The 20408-nt window shown below is 36.5% G+C and overlaps 1 protein-coding gene across 2 annotated transcripts in view; it reads left to right on the top strand.

The window, feature by feature from the left end:
• The window catches only part of LOC111472545 (exopolygalacturonase-like), a 373620-nt gene that overhangs the window by 341579 nt on the left and 11633 nt on the right, over positions 1 to 20408 (top strand). Inside the window, exon 5 of one of the 2 annotated variants that reach the window (XM_023118147.1) lies at positions 12347 to 12352. The exons of the other annotated variant lie outside the window; for it this stretch is intronic. The gene's annotated coding sequence lies outside the window, so the exon portion shown is untranslated. The remainder of the gene's footprint in view (positions 1 to 12346; positions 12353 to 20408) is intronic. 2 annotated transcript variants of the gene reach the window in all.

Here is a 20408-nt window from a genome sequence, read left to right as displayed (position 1 = left end):
AAAAGGATTGTATTATCTTTGGCAAGGTCTCAAAAGTAAAGAAATAGTTGGGACTATTTAGTTAGAAAATATATTTTAGGTAAGCTAAACGGTTAAAAGTTATTTCATTACTTTAATTAAAATTATACTAATATATTTGTGTTTAATCAAATTTACTAAATATGGTGTTCATAAACGATACACTAAAATTTAAAAATGAGGTGAAAAAGAATAGCAGCTAGTTTGTTCAAACAAATTCTCAATTGGCTTCATTTCCGCCATTGATTTTCTACCTTCCAAACCAAACCTCCTAACCTTAACCTCCACCTTTTTCTTCTTAAACACAATATATAGGAGATTCTACCATCCTTTCTCTTCATTTCCAACACAAAATAGTTTCTCTCCTAGACTTTGACTCACCAAATCTTTCTCTTTCTATACCTTTTATTCAAACATGGTGAAAGACGTGAAAAGTAAGCAAAATTGGGTCGAATTGGCACCGTCAACTTTCGTATCATATCGAAGGTCTAATCGAAGGTCTTCGAGTTGTCCCAAGTTAGAGACCATTATTGAAGAAGGATCAAACCCGTTTGAGAGTTTTTCGAAGAGAGTTTTGATTATTCTTCCTTTTTTGATTTCATATGGTTCTTATTTCTTATTGTATAGGCATTTTTAATGTCTAAATGTAGTAACATCTTGAGAAGACAAAAAAAAGTGAAGAAATTCGTATCGAATTTATTTGTAGACAATCTTTTTGGTCCGTTTACATTTGTTTCATGGATTATATGACATCAAAAAAGAAACGTCGGGGTAAAAGTATCGATGATATCAATATCAAATTTTCCTTTTTCCATTATACATACATAAAGAATTAGATTAAAAATGTGACTAACAAATTAAGTAAATGAATAAAAATATTATTGTGTTGCATTTTAGAATAGGCGAGTGGAATTAGACCCGAAGGTAGAGTTCCAATGTTCTTCTAGAACTATAAGTAATATATTTTGGACCAACTTTGGACTTAATTGTGTTTTCCTAAAATTGATTATTAAGTACGAGAAAAATATGTGTGAAGAAGGATTAAAACTCTACGAAATTGGTGAAAGAACTGAGTTTATTTGAGTTATATAAGAAAAGTTATGAAAATCCAAATATATTAAAAAATATTGGAAAACAGATCAAAAACTGAGAAAATTTTGAGATCCATCCAATGACTAATGATGACGCGTCGCCTTGACCTAACTTGATTTGAGATCCATATGCACGTGTTTCATCTCGATTTTGATACTAATTTAATTTTACTTGAATTAGCACCTACCAACAAAATTTAATGAAATTTTTCATTTCCATCAAGCTAAAAGGCAAGCTCGGGAGGACACGCTTCATCTTAGTAAGTAGTCATTCAGACTTTCCTCAAGTGATATTTGTATTGTAATACCCACATGTTAAAAGAAATATTATAAATAAATAAATAAATAAAATGTGTGGCAAGTGCCACCGTACATTGCCGTCGTCGCCGACACAGGCAGAGAAAGAAAGCTCGAGTCGCCCATTCTCTGTTAGAATAAACTTAAATGATGAAGATTAGTTTTTGTCTAAAATAAATTAAAGATAATTTTTAGTGGGTTAATTTTAGTACGTTTTAAAATGAAGTGTAAAAGAAAAGGCAAAAGAAAAAAAATAAAAGACCCAGATTTATTTAAGTAATAGTGTGTTAATGGGTTAGAAAATGGTGGCATCTCATGGCCATATTTAGCATTTACAAAGCCTATAAATTAGTTTTTTTTTTATTATTATTATTATTATTTTTTTATTTTTATTTTAAAGGAGAGCCGAGCAAGAAGAGCAAAAGAACAAGAGAATTTGTCTCAAAGTACAGTCTAGTAGAAAAAAGGTTTTTCAGAATTTTGTCTCCTTGTCTCTCCCCTTTTGACATCTCTTTCACAAGTACGCGAGTAATACTTTAGCAAAGCGGTATCGGAGCGTTCGATTGTTAGTGAGTGTGAGATTACTTCATATATTAGTGAGTGTTAGTTTAATAAATTAGTATCAGAGCGAGTTTTATTTTCAATAAATTGGTATTAGAGCCGATGGCGAATATGATGGGTCAAATGCCACTACTGCGATTAACGAACGCGAACTATGAGAATTGGAGCATCCAAATGAAAGCGCTTCTCGGTTCTCAAGACACTTGGAAAGTGGCCGAAGAAGGTTTCGAAGAACCAAAGGATACCACGGTTATACGGCAGCGCAAAACAAGGTGTTAAAAGAATTACGATCAAAGGATAAGACGTCATTATACATGTTGTTCTGGGTTGTTGACAAGTCGGGCTTTGAGAAGATTGTCAGGAGAACTATTTAAAAAAAAAAAGTGTGGGACACTTGTGAAAAGGTGTTCAAAGGAACCAATTGAGTCAAGCAAGTGCGTTTTCAAACTCTGTCTGGCGAGTTGGAGAGCATGAAGATGAAGGAGTCATAAAATGTACCTGACTACATTACGCGCGTACAGACCGTGGCAAATCAACTAAACCAAAACGGAGAAATGTTTCCCGAGATGCGGTTTGTGGAGAAGATCTTGAGATCGTTAACCAACAACTTCAAGAATGTTGTATGTGCGATAGAAGAGTCCAAGGACCTAATGAAGTTCACGGTTGATGAGCTCGCCGGTTCTCTCGAGGCACACGAACAAAGTAAGAAAAAGGAAAAGACACGCAATTAAGTGCTTCAGACCAAGGCATTGTTAGATAAAATCTGAGATTTTTCCTTATTTAGATTTACACGTTTTCATTAGTTGATTGAATATATTCGTTTGACCATTTGACAAACACGTCGAATGGATTATTAAAGTTTTGGCACAAATTTAGTTTGTGGCAATTTTGTAGAAAGTGACACAGATTTAGTTTGTCACTCTCTCGCCATTTTTAGGATAAGTAAGATATTTAAATACATAGACTTGTTGAGAGAATAACAAGCACCTCATTTTAAGCAAAAGTCTTCAGCAATTATCTCTCTCCATTCTTTTTGCATCTTTATTTTCTTCAACAACTTCCCGTCAAACGATTTCCTCTCACCGAAAAGAATTTCAGTTGCCGATTATCCTTGTCGATGGTCGAAAAACAACAGGCATCAATAAAAGATGAAAAGGTACTCTACTCTCAAAATATTCAAGGTAGAGGTCGCGGAAGTCGCGGGAGTGGTCGAGGTGGTCAAGGCAGTAGAAATGAAGGACATTATAAGGAGAAGAGACAGTCGAGCCAAGCAAATTGGCGTGGAAGAGGACGTAGTCCAGGAAGAGGCGGCCGATCAAACATTCAGTGCTACAAATGTAAAAAATATGGTCACTATGCAAATGATTGTAGCTCCGACAAATGTTACAATTGTGGCAGAGTGAGACATGTTGCAAAAGATTGTCGAGTTGGAAAAAGGGTGGAAGGAGCAACCAACCTAGCCTTGAAAGACGTAACAAATGAAAGTCTTCTCTTGATGGCTCAAGAAGACAACATCAACAATGACACTCTGTGGTACCTCGACTCGGGGGCAAGCAACCATATGTGCGATCACGAGTACCTATTCAAAGAGATGCAAAAGATTGAAGATGGTCATGTGTCATTTGGAGATGTGTCAAAGGTGAAGGTCAAAGGCCGATGTACGATACATTTCTTGCAAAAGGATGGTGTAATGGGATAAATCCAAGATGTTTATTACGTACCAGATCTCACTACCAACATATTGAGTATGGGGCAACTCATAGAGAAAGGTTACTCGATATTCTTAAAGGACCCACCTGCTACACCTGAAGGATAAGTAAGGGCGTTTGGTTGCTCAAGTCGATTTAGGAAAAAATCGGATGTAGAAACTGAACTTAAGAAGTATACGAGAAAAGTGTTTGCGAGTCGACATAGAAGACAAGGCATCAATGTGGCATCTCCGTTTCGGTCACCTACATCATGATGGCCTAAAGAAGTTAGCAAAGAAGAATATGGTGCATGGGCTACCTAACATGGACTTTGAAGGAAACTTTTGTGAAGAATGCGTGCTCAGTGTCACGGACCTAACTTCTTGGCCCTGCGGCGTCGTGATCTATACACGCTCACGACTAGCCTTAAGGGGAAATAAGCCCCATATGTATTTTTCGCCCCGGCTTTGTGGCTTCGTCGGACCTTAGGCGAGGTTTGTCTTCGCCAATCGAACATCGCTTGCGCGGAATCCAAGCTTGTTCAACCACATACGCCGCCTGTGCGTGTATGTTCAATCGTCTGTGACACATTCGACTTGCCTCTACGCTAGGCCAACTCATTCGGCTCGACCTTGCCTCTACTCGGGCTAAGGTCTCTCAATATAACGTCGCATCTCATTTTGTCATCTTGATCCCCATCGATAGGGTCCATATGTCTTGGCGTCATCCCGAGTCTCGGGATGTCATCGTCCATCATAATCCATTCGGTCATGCCATCGAGAATGGGCCCGCGTGTCGTTCATCTCATCGGGACTTCCCGAACATCCATCCATCCGGGTTCTATCGAGGCATAGGCCCTCCCGTGCCCATGCCGAGTCATTTACAGATATCTTCCCGGATAGCGGGTGTATGTAGCAACCTCCAACACGCGGGCTAGGGCGCAATACCGGCACACTCGTGCCGTCTGGTACTGTTCTTCAAAAACCCATTTCAAAGGAAGTCATCCGAGACACTCGTCTCGGCAAGCTCGCCCACACTGTGACACACGTATGTGCCACAGGGTAGCTCACTTAGGCCAAAGGGCCCAGGGGTGGTGGAGAGCTAACACCATGGTACCCCCTATAGTACATTTTGAGTCATTTTCATTCTACCAGGTGTAGACATGATTTTGGTGAGGTGTCATACGGTGTCGTGCATTGTCCGTCCAATGTCCGATTGACACCAAACTTGGCGAACATTCATATTTCATATGGACGAACTTAACTCCCGAACCGCATGCCCAAATTCCTTCTGAAACCCCAACTTTTGAGGTTAAGGCCCGGAGCCCTACCTGGCCCTTCAACAAGCCTATCCTGTCCTTCATGTCTATGCTTATGTCTCTGTTATGCTTATGTCTCAACATATCTTCAATACCCACTTTGCGTGGTGGTGTGTTGGATGATGCATCGTTCTCCTCAATCGCATCATGGCATTCTTCTATGTTGGCCCGCATATGGCTGGATGGGGCGTCTCTTGAGGGACGCCCCTTTGCTTGTCATGGCGTGAGGGTCACAACCTACTCTCTTCATACTATGGTTGTGACACCCAGAAAGCATGCGAGAACCTCAATTCAAGAGAAGGCTGAATTTTGGTTTAAACAACCTCTCGAGTTTATCCATATAGATATATGTGGGCCAATTACCACTGAGTCCTTCAGCGGAAAGAGGTATTTCATTTCTTTTTTCGATGATTATTCACGGAAAACTTGGGCTTACTTTCTGAAAGAAAAATCCGAGGCATTCGAGGTTTTCAAAAGGTTCAAAGTGATGGTGGAGAAGGCAAGTGATAGACACATCAAAGCTATACGATCTGACAGAGGTGGCGAGTATACTTCGACGGCTTTCATGGAGTATTGTAAGGAGAAAGGCATAAGGCGATTTCTAACCGCACCGTACACCCCTCAACAAAATGGTGTGGCCGAGATAAAGAATCGGACCATTCTCGACATGGTTCAATCAATGCTCAAGAGAAAAAGGATGCCGAATGAACTTTGGGAAGAAGTCGTGCAATGCGCCATCTATGTACAAAATATATGTCCACATGCAAAGTTAGATGATCAAACACCACAAGAGGCTTGGAGCGGATAAAAACCTACAATCTCTCATCTCAAAGTGTTCGGTAGTGTGGCTTATGCTCACATACCAAATCCCGAAGAACAAAGCTCTAAGACAAAAGCAAAAGGTATATCTTTATTGGATATGATGAGAAGACAAAAGGATACAAACTACTTGACCCTATAAGCAAGATGATGATAGTGAGTCACGATGTGCAAGTAGATGAAGCAAGCAAATGGGACTGGAACAATTTGACGAATGTCAATATCAAAATTGGAGAATCATCAGTCACTACATCAACAAGTGCACCAACAGACTCAGAAATTTTTTATGATGAAGATGAACTATGATAACCCAAAATGCGAAGTTTGCGAGATTTGTATGACTCAACAAATGAGGTACATCTTGTATGCCTTTTGACAGATGCTGAAAATATCAGCTTTAAAGAGACGCTGCGAGACACGAAGTGACAAACTACCATGGATGAGAAGATTAAAGTGATTCGTCGCAACAATACATGGGAGGTGACAGAATTACCAATAGGAAGTCAGCTCATAATGATGAATTCTCAAGGCAAGATTGAGTGGTACAAGGCGCGACTTGTTGCAAAGGGATACAAGCAAAAGGCGGGAATCGACTATGACGAAGGTGTTTGCTCACATCGCTAGAATGGAGACAATCCGATTGCTCATTTCCCAAGCAGCTCAATTCAAATGGCCAATTTTTCAAATGGATGTCAAGTCAGCATTCTTGAATGGTGTGCTTGAAGAAGTATACCTTGAACAACCTCCCGGGTATATGAAAATTGGAGAAGAGAAGAAAGTACTAAAATTGAAGAAGGCGCTTTACGGGTTGAAACAAGCACCGCAAGCATGGAATACTCGTATTGATACATACTTCAAGAAGAACGGATACAAGCAATGTCCCCATGAACATGCACTTTACACAAAGAAGAGTGGAGGTAATGTGATACTTGTCGTTCTTTATGTTGATGATCTTATCTTCTCAGGCAATAATGATGAAATGATAGAAGAGTTCAAAAGCACCATGACACGAGAATTTTAGATGACAGACTTGGGCTTGTTGAAGTTTTTTTCTTGGTTTGGAGGTTAAATAAGGAGAGACAGGTATTTTTATATCACAGGAGAACTATGCAAAGGAGATTTTAAAAAAGTACAAGATGGAAAATTGCAACTTGGTATCAACACCAATGGAATCAGGTGCAAAACTCTCAAAGTACGATGAAGGACAACGAGTAGATGCAAATAGGTAGCAGAGCCTGGTAGGAAGCCTTCGCTATCTTACATGTACAAGGCCAGATCTTTCATTAAGTGTTGGCATAATAAGCCGGTTCATGGAGGAGCCAATTTATTCACATTAGAAGGCGTTGAAGCAAGTCTTACGATACATCCAAGGAACGGTGTCACTTGGGTTATTCTACTCGAAAACAGAAGATTACAAGTTAGTTGGTTACTCCGACAGTGATTGGTGCGGAGACATAGACGATCGAAAAAGTACATCGGGTTATGTATTCTTCATGGGCAACACAGCATTTACTTGGCTTTCAAAGAAACAACCGGTCGTGACACTCTCGACGTGTGAAGCTGAGTATGCAGTGTGAAACTGGTGTCTCAAGTTGAGGTACTAGCTCGCAAAATTCTCACTCTAGTGAGGACAGTTTGGTGTGTACAAGCCTCCTTGGATGATATGGGTATTGGAGTAGAAAGGGTAGTGGAGACTCTGATGGCACTGTTAAACTAATGACCCCATACATACTACTTATGGGTAGGGGAGCTACCTTTGTCATTCTTTGATGTCATGCAAGTCTACTAGGTTATTAAGGGCATCTAGGCGGTTTAAATCTCATCTCATGTTTCAAGGATGTTTATGGTTAACTCTTTTGAGCTAAATCAATCTCTAGGTGCACACAAGTCTAAATCTCTATGTGCTGACGATCTTGGAGTGCAAGGTCCATTGGGAACATACTGACCTAAGTAAACATGTAAACCACTTTAGCTACAACACTCTAAACTTTGCATGGTTCTCTCATGTATGCTTTGCCAGAGAGATTATCCTATCGATCGCCTAGATCATGGTATACATATTCTAAATATTTATGCAAGCTTATTAAGAAGATATCATATCAATTACCTAAAGTAGTAAAAAACATAAACTAAAATATTCATGCCAACAAACAAGAAAACAAACTCAAGGGGAAGAATCTTGGTGTGTGTGCCACGCGATATGGCTTAGAAATTTATTGAGTAAGATGGAGCTAAAGCAATAAGGTGCAACCGTAAAACAAGTTGACAACAAATCAGCAATTGAGTTAGCCAAGAACCCAATGAACAATGAAAGAAGCAAACACATTGACGTTCGATTTCATTTTATCCAAGATCGTGTAAAGGAAGGAAGCGTGGAACTGCTGCATGTGGCAAGTCAGGATCAAGTTGCGGACATCTTTACAAAACCGCTACCGAAAGTACTTTTCGACAAATACAAGAAGATGATTGACATGACAATTGCCAAGAGCATTTAAGTTTATGGGAAGTTTTGTTAAAAGTTAATTTGACTTGTTAATTTGAGTGTCTATTAAAATTCAGTGGCCCTAAAAAGAAAAATATAAAAGGCCAAGATTTATTTGAGGAATAATGAGTTTATGGATTAGAAAATGGTGGCTGAGTATTATGGCCATATTTAGCCTTTAGAAATCCTATAAACTAGTTTGTTTTTTTATTGTCAAGTAATAGAAAAAAAGTTTTTCAACATTCTCTGTCTCCTTGTCTCTCCCCTCTCGATATCTTCTTCACAAGTACACGAGTAGTACTTTAGTAAAGTGGTATGAAGCGTTCGACTGTTAGTGAGTGTGAGATTACTTCACAGATTAGTGAGTATTGGTTTAACAAACTAGTATCAGAGCTAATTTTATTTTCAATATTTTCAAGGCCATTCTAGATGAGAAGAAGGGGATTTAAGAGTCACTGGAGATGGAGGAGAAACACATAAACTCTCATAGACTAATCCATTCGAAGAATTTGTTGTAAGACCCACATTGACTGTAGACTTTACACTTGAGACCCACAAGCGTCCGCTGATCGATTAGGAGAAAAATTAAAGGATTCTTACTGCCGAGGTTTGAAGCTTGAGGTCATTGGAGACGAAGGTCGAAAGGGACGGAAGGAGGTGGAGAATCGAGGCATCACCTTGTGTAAGGGTTTTGTAAACTTTTTGTTTCAAGAACTCTTAAATGTGTAGAAGATAACCATCTATGGCTCCATCTTGAGAAGATGTACGAGATTTGAGGAGAGTCCGTGGGCGTCAGGAAATGAAATTGGGGGAGAAATGGAAATGAGAAAGAAGTTCGAAAACCACAAAGGTAAGGGAAAGAGAGAAAATTCAGGAGAGGTGGGAAATCACGCAGCCCAACCACGTGTGCACGACCTAGGGACAGCCAACCCAAGTGGCGATCCGGCCTGCGACAACCTAACTTGGCCTGTTTTTCTCCTTTTGCGATATTTCTCCATTTTGACTCTAATTTTGGTGCCGGTTTCATTGTTTTCATCATTCTTACCAATAGGAACTAAACGAGGAGTTTCACAAATTTTGGAACCTTCTAGAGATGCAATTCCAAACAAAAAGATGCTTTCCAAGTAAGTGGCACTTCGGAATCTTGGATATAGTTATGATCGTGATATGTATGAAAGTATGATATAAGAAGCATGTCATAAAAATTTAAGCATGAAGTAAGTTGGTTTGATGCAGGTAAGAGCATGTCAAATGTATGATGCACGTTCATCGAGGAATGAACTATTGAGTTATGATATGACCGAGATTGAGAGCATGTCTTTAGTCTGATATGAAGCATGTTATAAGAAACCACTTTTAAAATGTTTGAGCATGGAATGAGCTAAAATGACATAGGTGGAATGTTACTAGGTAAGTGTAAACACAACTTATGAACTGAGACTAATGACTAGGTATCCATGTTTAGATCTCTATGCTATGTCTCTATTTCATATGTTTATGACGTAGGCGATTGTATGGAGACAATTATGGGTTTGCCAACTAACTCCTAATTGGAGGGAAGGAAGTTTACCTTAACTTGTTGTAAGATACGTTAAGGTATCAGCATTTGAAAAAGGGGTGTTGATCCTCAACCTGACTTGACTGTCAAGGGTCTGGATAATCATAGGGCTGACTTATGAAAATACCTTGTGGGGACTACGGTGAAGTTTGCCAGTTAGCCTCCTGTAGTGCGCCTGTCACAAGCGACAAGGGCCCACAATTGTACCTTACGAGTTGGTTATGATTATTGTTCATGCATGTGAGTTATGTAGTTATAAAGGGATGATAAGGTTCGCTGACTAGCCCCTTATCGTAAAGTTGACTCGATTGTCAAGGATCCGCATATGATATTTCATGATAATGTGCCATTTGGGGACCATTATGAAGCTTGTCAGTTAACTTTTTTTTAGTGAACCTGTCACGAGTAGTAGGGGTCCACAGTTGCACCTTAGAGTTGGTTGAGCCTTAACATGCATGAACCATATGAGATTTATACCGAGATCACGCCTTGAGAACTCTGAGATATGATGATGATAATGATTAGAGATTAGTAGAAATGACTAACCAGGCCGAGAAGTTACAAATACCTAGGGCTGGAGGTCCAATTAGGACCATAAACCAACAAATGGAATGAGTACATCTAGGGTATAGCCTAGGAGGCGCCTATAATGGGAGACGAACACCCAAATGAGAATAAAACACCGTATGAGTTAACTAAGATTAACAAAACTTGATAACGAAGTATGAACTACCAGCAAGCTGCTTACTAAGTATATTTTATATACTCATCCCTACTACTTTGACTTTCTTTTAGATGAGGCATGATGGAGCGGACGCGGCGGAGGCACACATGAGCTAGGGCTATGGAGTTTTAGGCTAGATCGGTGTCATATACCCTTTTGCTAGGGTCGTCAGTTCGTATTCAGACCGACTCAAATCTGTGCGTTTGACACATGTCTTCTCACGGGTCAGGATGCGTTTCTCCAATGGAAATTTGCCACATGTTGCTCGTTGGCTCCACCTCATTCCTCCGCATGTTGGATGACGCATGGCAATGGTTTTCTCTCTTCGACCGGTGTTTTTGCATTTTCATCCAATTTCTTCGAATTTTTGTACTTAATGCACACAACTCAACTCAGATCGATTTGATTTCTTCACCAAAGTCTTGAGTTTCTGTTTACCTACGCCGATGTATTTTCTTATATTTTTTTTATTTGAATACAGAGTGAAATAAGGACGTTCAAAGATGCAGAAAAACTCATATTTTTATGTTCTTGACCGGTTCGCCGTTCTCCTACTTGGACTCCGATTTTCATCTGAGTTTTCTTGAAGAAATCTATGAAAATCTTCTTTTAGTTAATCACTTCAAAAATTGCAAATCTATCACTCAAGAAATTCTTCGGATCTAGGTAAAATCGAACCGAAAATGCTATAACCATTGGTTTCAGGTTTTCTCGACAGAAAGAGTGTATCCACATCCAAAACTCTCTTCTAGCACCAAGAGGAGTGTCAACTCAGCGTTTTTTTTTTTTTTTTTTTTTTTTTTTTTTTTTGCCTTGGATTGATCTCCAATGGCGGATTTGGTGCAGGTCGGCTTCTCCCTTCTTCTTCCTCCCAAAACCCTAACTTCTTCCTTCTTCTGTCTTTTCCTTTTTCTTTTCCTTTTTCCTATCTTTCTCTTTCTTTTTTGTTTTTGTCCCAACTATTCAGACCTCTCAAGTAGAAGTAGGGACAAAAGGATCATTTTGCCCTTAGTTTGACTTTGACCATTTTTTCACAGCTATCTCGAGAATAATTTTCTTCTTCAACAACTTGAGCCTCAATCTCTTCGGTCTACCATAACATCTCATGGTCTTATTATTATGTATGTATTTTGAGTCGTTAATAGGATGTTTCCCTTTTAGTAGTCTATAAATTAAAAGTGGCTCATAACGCTTAGAATCTTAGTTTAGAAAACGTGCAAAAGTAGTGGGACGATGAAATTCTAATTCCATGGATATTCTTATTCATCTTTTCTACTTTTTCTCAATCTATGAATATTTCTTTATTTTATTTTTATGTGTATTTTTTTCGGATTTCATTAATTAAGATTCTCAATCAGTAGAGTGGAAGATGTTAATTCAACTAAAAATTTAGGTCAGGATATTGAATTAGAGAACAAAATTTGATATCATTAATGATGTCTCTATCAATTAAGACACGTAATAATAATAATAATAATAATAATAATGGTCCTGCCGAATGAATTGGATACGAACGCATCTCATCTAAACCATGAAATTCTTTGTCTTCAAGTTAACATTCCATGATATATCATGTTCTATTATTGAACTCCTACGTCTTCAGATCAAATTCTATTATATCCCTCTATCGGGTCTAACCTCGACTCTCTATAAATGTCAAGCTTCTACTACTCCGTGTCTATGTACAACAAGCTCGTATTATTATAAAACGATAGATCTTGAGGCATTGATGAATTTTGTTGTGTTTGATAACTTTTGTTGGTATTAGAAATCAATTCAATTTTAAGCACTTTTAAGTTGAAAAAGTATTTAATAATAAAAAAACAAAAAAATTGTCCAATATTACTTACTTAAAGTGATAAGTGAGTTACCTCCAACGTAAAAGACGATCTCTCACTTCATTTTTAGCATCTCACTTCAATGGACTTTCTAACGGCTCAAGTTCGACATTTTGCCTGATCCAACTTGGATCTGACACGCTCGGACCATTTCCTCCTAATTTCAATTATTCAGAAGCGTTTGAGGTTAGTACTGAGAATGTTTGCTTAATCTATTTATAATCAAATAAAATTACAAAATATGAAAAGAATAATAAAGGAGAGAGCAATAAATACTAATAGTAAAAAGACAAATATCTACCTATTTTGTGCGATTCGAGAATAGTAACCAATTCCCTAGATATTTGCTATAATAAAATATAGAATATGATATATATGATAAATTATAATTTGGTACAAAATATCTAGTACAACTATGGAAAGTAAGTTTAAATTATTGTATGTACAACCACTTTTAGCTAATTTAAATTTTAGAGTTAAGTTTGAAGTATTTAGGCATAATTAGGTTTAGCTAGTTTAAATTATTTTAGGTAAAATTAAGGTTAGCTAATTTAAATTATTTTATGCAAAACTAGGTGAGTCAATTTCCATAATAGAATTCTGATTTATGATGTTCGACTCCTTATGCAGAATTAAGTTTTAGAGAGCAGCTTTAAGCTAGTATTAAGGGGTCGTAGTAGCTTCGTTTTAGGTCAACCAAGTAAGTGGTCTTATATTGTTTGGTTATAATTGTGTGTTGTATGATGACACGTGCTTGTAGCTTCGCATGTGTCATATGCCAGTAAATGCATACTGATATAGAATGATAGGTATGTGCTTGTGCTTGTGGCTTCCAAACTACACCCAGGTGATTGTTTTAGTCCATATAATACCTTTCTCAATTTGCATACTTTAAAATTCTGGAGGAATGCTCATATACTTTGTGCGGTGGGGATAGTCTTGCAAGAGAGAGAGAGAGAGTTTGATAAAGGGTATAAAGGTCGCTTTATGCATTCTCTAGTGGATTTTCAAAGAGTTATGAGTCTACCATCTATTGGTACGTATGTTGTATCTTCATTACTATGTTTGGACTTATTTTGATTCTAAAATAATTTTTCTTCTAGCATATACCTGGAAAACAACGATCCTGAAAATGGAGGTGAAACATATGATTCAATTACTAACTCTATAGTAGTAGGAGTGGGCTTGATATAGCAACTGTGAACTCAATAACTGGTTCTGTGTGATGTTATTAGTGTGTTTAGGGATTAAATAGTTTCTCAAGATCTCTCTTCAATTTCAATGTTCTCCCCTTGATAAGAGGCCTTAGAGAAAAATTGTTTATTCTCGAACCAAATATATGCAGTTGGACTCAGTTTGACCACGACATTACGTCTGCACGGTGTTTGAATATTTTCAAATAACTCTACACATTCGCATAAATTATGACCTCGTCCGACCATGACATTACGTCCATATATGATGATTATGATTCCAATAAAGTCATTATTTGATATTTATTTTTTTACATATATCTTGAAAAAAAGAAATAGAACTTTGAATAAGTACTTGACATTTTACTATTTATGTATATAAATAAACTAAGTTGGTCGTGGATGATTGATGAAAGTACTCGATGTTGTATACTCATGTATATAAATAAATTAAGTTGGTCATGGATGATCGATGAGAGGGAGTGATTTAGAGTGTTTGTGCAAGTTGTATTATTATGATGTGTTAAAAGATTAATTAAGGAATCAAATGGAAGTTATAGGTAACTTATATGTTTAATTCCAAACCAATAAAAAAAATTATAATACAAAATTATAAATTTAGTTTTTGAATTATCAATTATTCATATATTTAATATTTTGTAAAATGACTTAAAGAAAGTGTTTATTAATATATTAAACTCTCCCTTCATCAACCTTCTTCAAAGAGATGTCCATATATATTTTTTTTATGGTTTGGACCGGAAGGAAATGGAAAACATTTTTAACAACCATAAAAAAATAGTAACACATCCCCTTTCCTCTACTAATCTCTCACATCTCCTTTGGAAAATATCTCTCTTCAAGTCTTCTTCCAAGGAGCAAAATTATGAGCAATTATGCTAGAGATAAAAAGAGAAAGAAAATGTAATTATTTCTCAACTCTTTCCTTAATCTCTCATCACTTCTTTACTATGATAACTATGCCAACTCATATCTAATCCTTTCTTTCTAAAACAAACCGAAAGAAACAAAAAAAAAAAAAAAAAAGTTTAAGCAAATTTACCCTATCACAATCTTTCTTTCTTGCAAAAACAAACNAAAAAAAAAAAAAAAAAAAAAAAAAAGTTTAAGCAAATTTACCCTATCACAATCTTTCTTTCTTGCAAAAACAAACCTAACAAATAAGTTAGATTTAGTTTGGCTTGATTTAATTTGCTCGGGTAGATATGTCATTTGAATAGTTCAGTAGTTCTTTTTTACCATCTTCCCTTTATTTTATTAAATGATATTAATTTAGTTACCATGAGTTTAGAGAAAAAGTAAATATAATTAAAAGGAAGAAGAAAAAATAAAGAAAAGGAAAACACCCTAAGAGAAAAGAAAATATAAAGTGTTCAAGGGTATTAAACACGGTATGATAAGAGAGAATATCTGGAAAATGTTAAAAGGTATTAAATGGATTGTATGAAAATAATTCTATAACAAACATATAAATATTTCAACACTTAACTCATGCAAAGACTCTAACATTCGCATGAAGCATAACACATGGTCCAATGTAGATTAGAGAAACAATTTTGTAGAAGTTCAAACTTGAAACTGATGTCATGGCCTCACATACGTTGACTTGGATTTCAATAGACAACAACGTAAGCTAATAAGATAATTGGCCTTAATATCGGCATAGTTATATTTGATGATGACACGTGCCCCGTAGTTCTGCACGTATCATATATATTGATATGTGTTAATTATTTATGGATCGATATGCTTATGATATGATATGTATATGTTATAATATTTGAATTGTATGATAATATATACGATACGATGTGTTTAATGATATGTTCGAGATAGGATACGAAAGAAGGATGCACTAAACATAATGGAGCGATAAGAGTAAGATATATTAATGAAACGTTAAGGTTAGGTTACGTATCGAACTGCTATGGATATGAGAGCTTGATAAAAAGGATATGGTCACGATCGATTGATAAAAGAATACATTTAGGTTATGGGTAGAAAGGGATAAGATTATGATAGATTGATAGAACGATAGCGTTAGGATATGTTCTTGTAATGATATGACTAAGGTACGTTAATGTAAAGATATGAATGTGATATGTATAAAAATGTTAAGACTATGATAAGTTAGGGAACAATATGACCATCAAATGTTTACGATATGATATAATTATGATACGACATGTGAATGATATGAAAATTAGTATATATATATATACATTTCTGTGTTGTGATATGATATGAAATGTGTTATGGTATGAGATATGTGATAAATTGACATGGTTATGATATGCTATATTGTGATGCGATATGTTATGGTATGATATGTATATGATTAAAATTGTTATGTCTGAAAACATAGAATGTTATGATATGATATATTTATGTAATTTGGATGATATGATATGAATGACATGCAAAACGACGAACTAGCATGAAATACAACTCCGACGTATGCATAAAAGACATGATAGACGATATGTGAAATGATATGAAAAACGATATGATATGTATGAAACGCTAGTAGGGTTATATTACATGATAATAAAAATGGAAAAATGCTAGGATCTTATGCTTTATTGTGTGCTCATGCATTGGGGGATACCCCTTATCCTTCATGATAGTACGAACATGTACGTTACAAGGCAGGAAAACGACTATTAGGAGAATGCTCTTAGAGTATGCTCGTCCGACAAGGAAAGAGGCCCAATGGTGTGGGAACTGACTGGTCAGTCCATACTCGCACGTATGAGGTGTAGATTATATGGTACATCCAAGCTGCTCATTAGGAGAGTAGCGTAGGAAAATAGACTGTTATGATAGGTCCTGTCATTGCATTCACATGTTTTTACATTTAACCCCAATAGTGGGGTCACTTACGGGGTATTTCTTTAAATACTCAAGTCACATTCTACTACATTTTCATATAAAGGCAAGGCGCCTATGTGAGGTCGATGAAAACATTACAAATCTCAGGACCATGGCACATGCATAAGATAGATTTACATTTCAAAATTTAATAGTATAGGTTAGTATAGGTTCAATTGTATTTACATTAATAGTAATGAGTTAGTATATGTTGCATTGTATTTACATTTATTAGTATAGGTTAATATAGGTTGGTTGTAATTGCATTTAATAAAATATAGGTGAGTCTAGGACATTTAATTGAATATTGTTTTTTTTTTTTTTTTTTTTTTTTTTTTTTTTTTGTATTTGTTTATTTCGGAAGTAATAAATGAGGCACAAGGTTAGTGTTGAAATTATAAATAGCTCATTAAAGTAATTCTGCATTAAATGTAAGGTTAAACGTACATTAATGACCTTAGATTAAAAGACTGTTTTTGAACTTCGTACTTTTGTTAATGTTATGTTATAGATATTTGGTTCAAGTTCAACTAGTGGGGTTGGGGTGATTCAAATAGTCTCTCTTGTTGAATGTCATCTAAGTTGAGATGACTAAGATGAGCATCGAGTGAGTTTGACAATGAAGGCCATAGGAAACCACACCCCAAACAAAGCTCATGTCAGGGTTAACAAAATGAAAATCTAAGAATCCAAAGCCTTTAATGGAAACCTGGATGCCAAAGAACTAGAAAGTTTTATTTTTGACATAGAACAACACTTCAATACTTCAGGAACTTGATTAGAGGATGTGAGAGTTATGTTGGTCACAATAAATCTCATGGACGATGCGAAACTATGGTGACGCTCGAAGGTGAATGATATCCAAAATGGGTCATGCACTATAAACTAATGGGAATACCGTTGATGGAATCGAGGCAATCGACGCTCCCCTTGATGGGTTGGCAATCAAAGAATTGATGCTTGGGGTTGGCTCCTTAGAAGAAAAAGTCACACGATCAAACAGCTCGGAACGTGGAGGTAGCTCTGAGAGCTCTATTACACACATGGAAGAATGGGTCGAAGAATTAGACATTACACAAAAGACCATGCTGAAACTCTTCAACGATTTGAGTAAAGACTCTTAGGACAAGTACACAAAAAATCCATTGTTGTCTAGTAGTTGGGATATCTAGCATTCACCCTTTAGACTCACGTTTGATTCTTAGTAATCAAATTTTATTTTATTTTTTATTTTCTTTATAAGTGTTATGTTATAGATATTTTGTTCAAGTTAATGTGATAATTGATTTGAACCGTTACCGATCCTTTCCAAGGTCTCTCTTTTTGAACGCCATCATGGTTGAGATGAGAACCCGAGTGAGTTTAATATTGAGGGCAGTAGAGAACTACTAACATTGAGGGCCGTAGAGAACCACTAACATTGAGGGCAGAACCACATCCCAAACCAAGCTCATGTCAGGCTTAACAAACTGAAAATTACCAAAGCACTAACATTGAGGGCCGTAGAGAACCACACCTCAAACCAAGCTCATGTCGGGCTTAACAAACTGAAAATCACCAAAGCCTTCAAAGAGAACCAGGATGCCAAAGAGTAGAATACTTTATTTTTGACGTAAAACAATACTTTTCAAAGAGAACCGGGATGCCAAAGAGTAGAAAACTTTATTTTTGACGTAAAACAATACTTCAATGCTACAGGAACTTGCTCAGAGGACCTGAGATTTACGTTGGCCACAATGCATCCCATGGAGGATGTAAAACTATGGTGGCACTCAAAGGTGAATGATATCCAAAATGGGTCATGCACCATATAAACTCTTGGGAAGACTATTGATGGAATCAATGCAATCGATGCTTCCCTTGATGGTTGTCAATCAAAGAACTAATATTTGAGGTTGACTCCTTAGAAGAAAGAGCCATACGATCGAACAGCTCGAAACGTGGGGGTAACTCTAAGATCTCTATCACACACATAGAAGTACTTGTCGAAGAGTTGGACATTACACAAAAGACCATGGTGAAACTCTTCAACGATCTGACTAAAGACTCCAGGACATCTACACCAAAAATCCATTGTCGTCCAGCGGTTAGGATATTTGGTTTTCACCCAAGAGACCATGTTCGATTCCCGTCACCCAAGCGGTTGAGGTTATTCAAATGATTAATGTGATAATCAATTTGAACAATTAACAATCCTTTCCAAGGTCTCTCTTGTTGAACGCCATCAAGGCTGAGATGGTTGAGATGAAAACCTGAGTGAGTTTAACATTGAGGGAGTAGAGAACCAGACCCCAAGCCAAGCTTATGTCGGGCTTAACAAACTGAAAATCAAAGAACCCAAATTTTTCAAAGGAAACCAGGATGCCAAAGAGTTATAAAACTTTATTTTTGACGAATAACAATACTTCAATGCTACAGGAATTTGCTTAGAGGTCCTGAGATTTACGTTGACCACATTGTATCTCATGGACGATGCAAAACTATGGAGGCACTCGAAAGTGAATAATATCCAAAATGGGTCATGCACCATAAACTCATGGGAAGACCGTTGAAGGAATCGATGCAATCGACGCTCCCGTTGATGGTTACCAATCAAAGAACTGATATTTGGGGTTGACTCCTTAGAAGAAAGAGCCACAAGATCGAACAACTCGAAACATGGGGGTAGCTCTAAGATCTATATCACACACATGGAAGAACTTCTCGAAGAGTTAGACATTACACAAAAGACCATGGTGAAACTCTTTGACGATCTGACTAAAGACTCGAGGACATTTACACCAAAAATCCATTGTCATCCAGCGATTAGGATATTTGGTTTTCACCCTGGAAACCTAGGTTCGATTCCTAACAATCGAAATTTGTATCATAGTTTAAAAAGACTTTTTTTTTTTTTTTTTTTTGGACGGTTACTAGTCTTTCCCAAGGTCTCTCTTATTGAACATCATCAAGACTGAGATGGTTGCGATGAGCACCCGAGTGAGTTTGACAACGAGGGCTGTAGAGAAACACACCCCAAGCCATAATAAACACAAATGCTCCCGAATAACAAATATTTAAATACTCAAGTCTCTGCCACTACATTTTTAAATAAAGGCAAGACGCCCCTATAAGGCTAATGGAGGCACTGCAATCCCGAGACTATGACACATGCATACAATATATTCACATTTAATTATATTTTTCATTTAGTTGATCATTGAGTTTCATTTCTATTTAGTAGTATAGATTAAAATAGGTTGAATTTAATTTTCATTTAATAATATAGGTTAATACAGATAACATTTAATTTTCATTTAGTAGTATAAGTTGAGTTGTATTTAGTATAGGTTAATATAGGACTGTTTCATTTTTTATTGTTTGTATTTATCTATTTTCTTTGTATTAGTTTTATTACAACAATAATAATAAGCATGTGAAGTATATTGTTAAAGTTATGTTGAAGAATAAATAGAGTTAATCCGCATTAAATTTTCATGTTATATGTATGGTAGCTGTGAATGTTTGATTAATCCACCACACCTTAATGGTGTGAAAGTTATCTTATTTATAATCAAATGAATTACAAGAATATGGAAATAGTAATAAATGGAAATAACAATAAATGGAAAGATACCTATGATAATAAGGCAAATATTAGATATTTGCCTTATAATAAAATATCAAATATAATATATATGGTAAACTATAATTTATTACTAAATATCCTTAACACCCCACCGCAAGCTAAGCGTCGGATTTAAACGAACGTGAAGCTTGAATCTGAAAAATTCAAAGAGGTTGAGAAACACTTTTCATGAACATGCTAACAACCCGGTTCTTGGCCATCAAAAATTGCAGAGGGATCGCCGCTCAGCGGCGATGCTGCCTTGGCTTCGGCGAGAATATGTCTAACCCATGAAGAGGGATTGTCGCTTAGCGACGATGCT

The sequence above is a fragment of the Cucurbita maxima genome, unplaced genomic scaffold (assembly GCF_002738345.1).
Source record: "Cucurbita maxima cultivar Rimu unplaced genomic scaffold, Cmax_1.0 Cma_Scf00078, whole genome shotgun sequence".
NCBI classification, from domain to species: Eukaryota; Viridiplantae; Streptophyta; class Magnoliopsida; order Cucurbitales; family Cucurbitaceae; genus Cucurbita; species Cucurbita maxima.
This window is presented reverse-complemented; position numbering and strand designations above follow the sequence as displayed.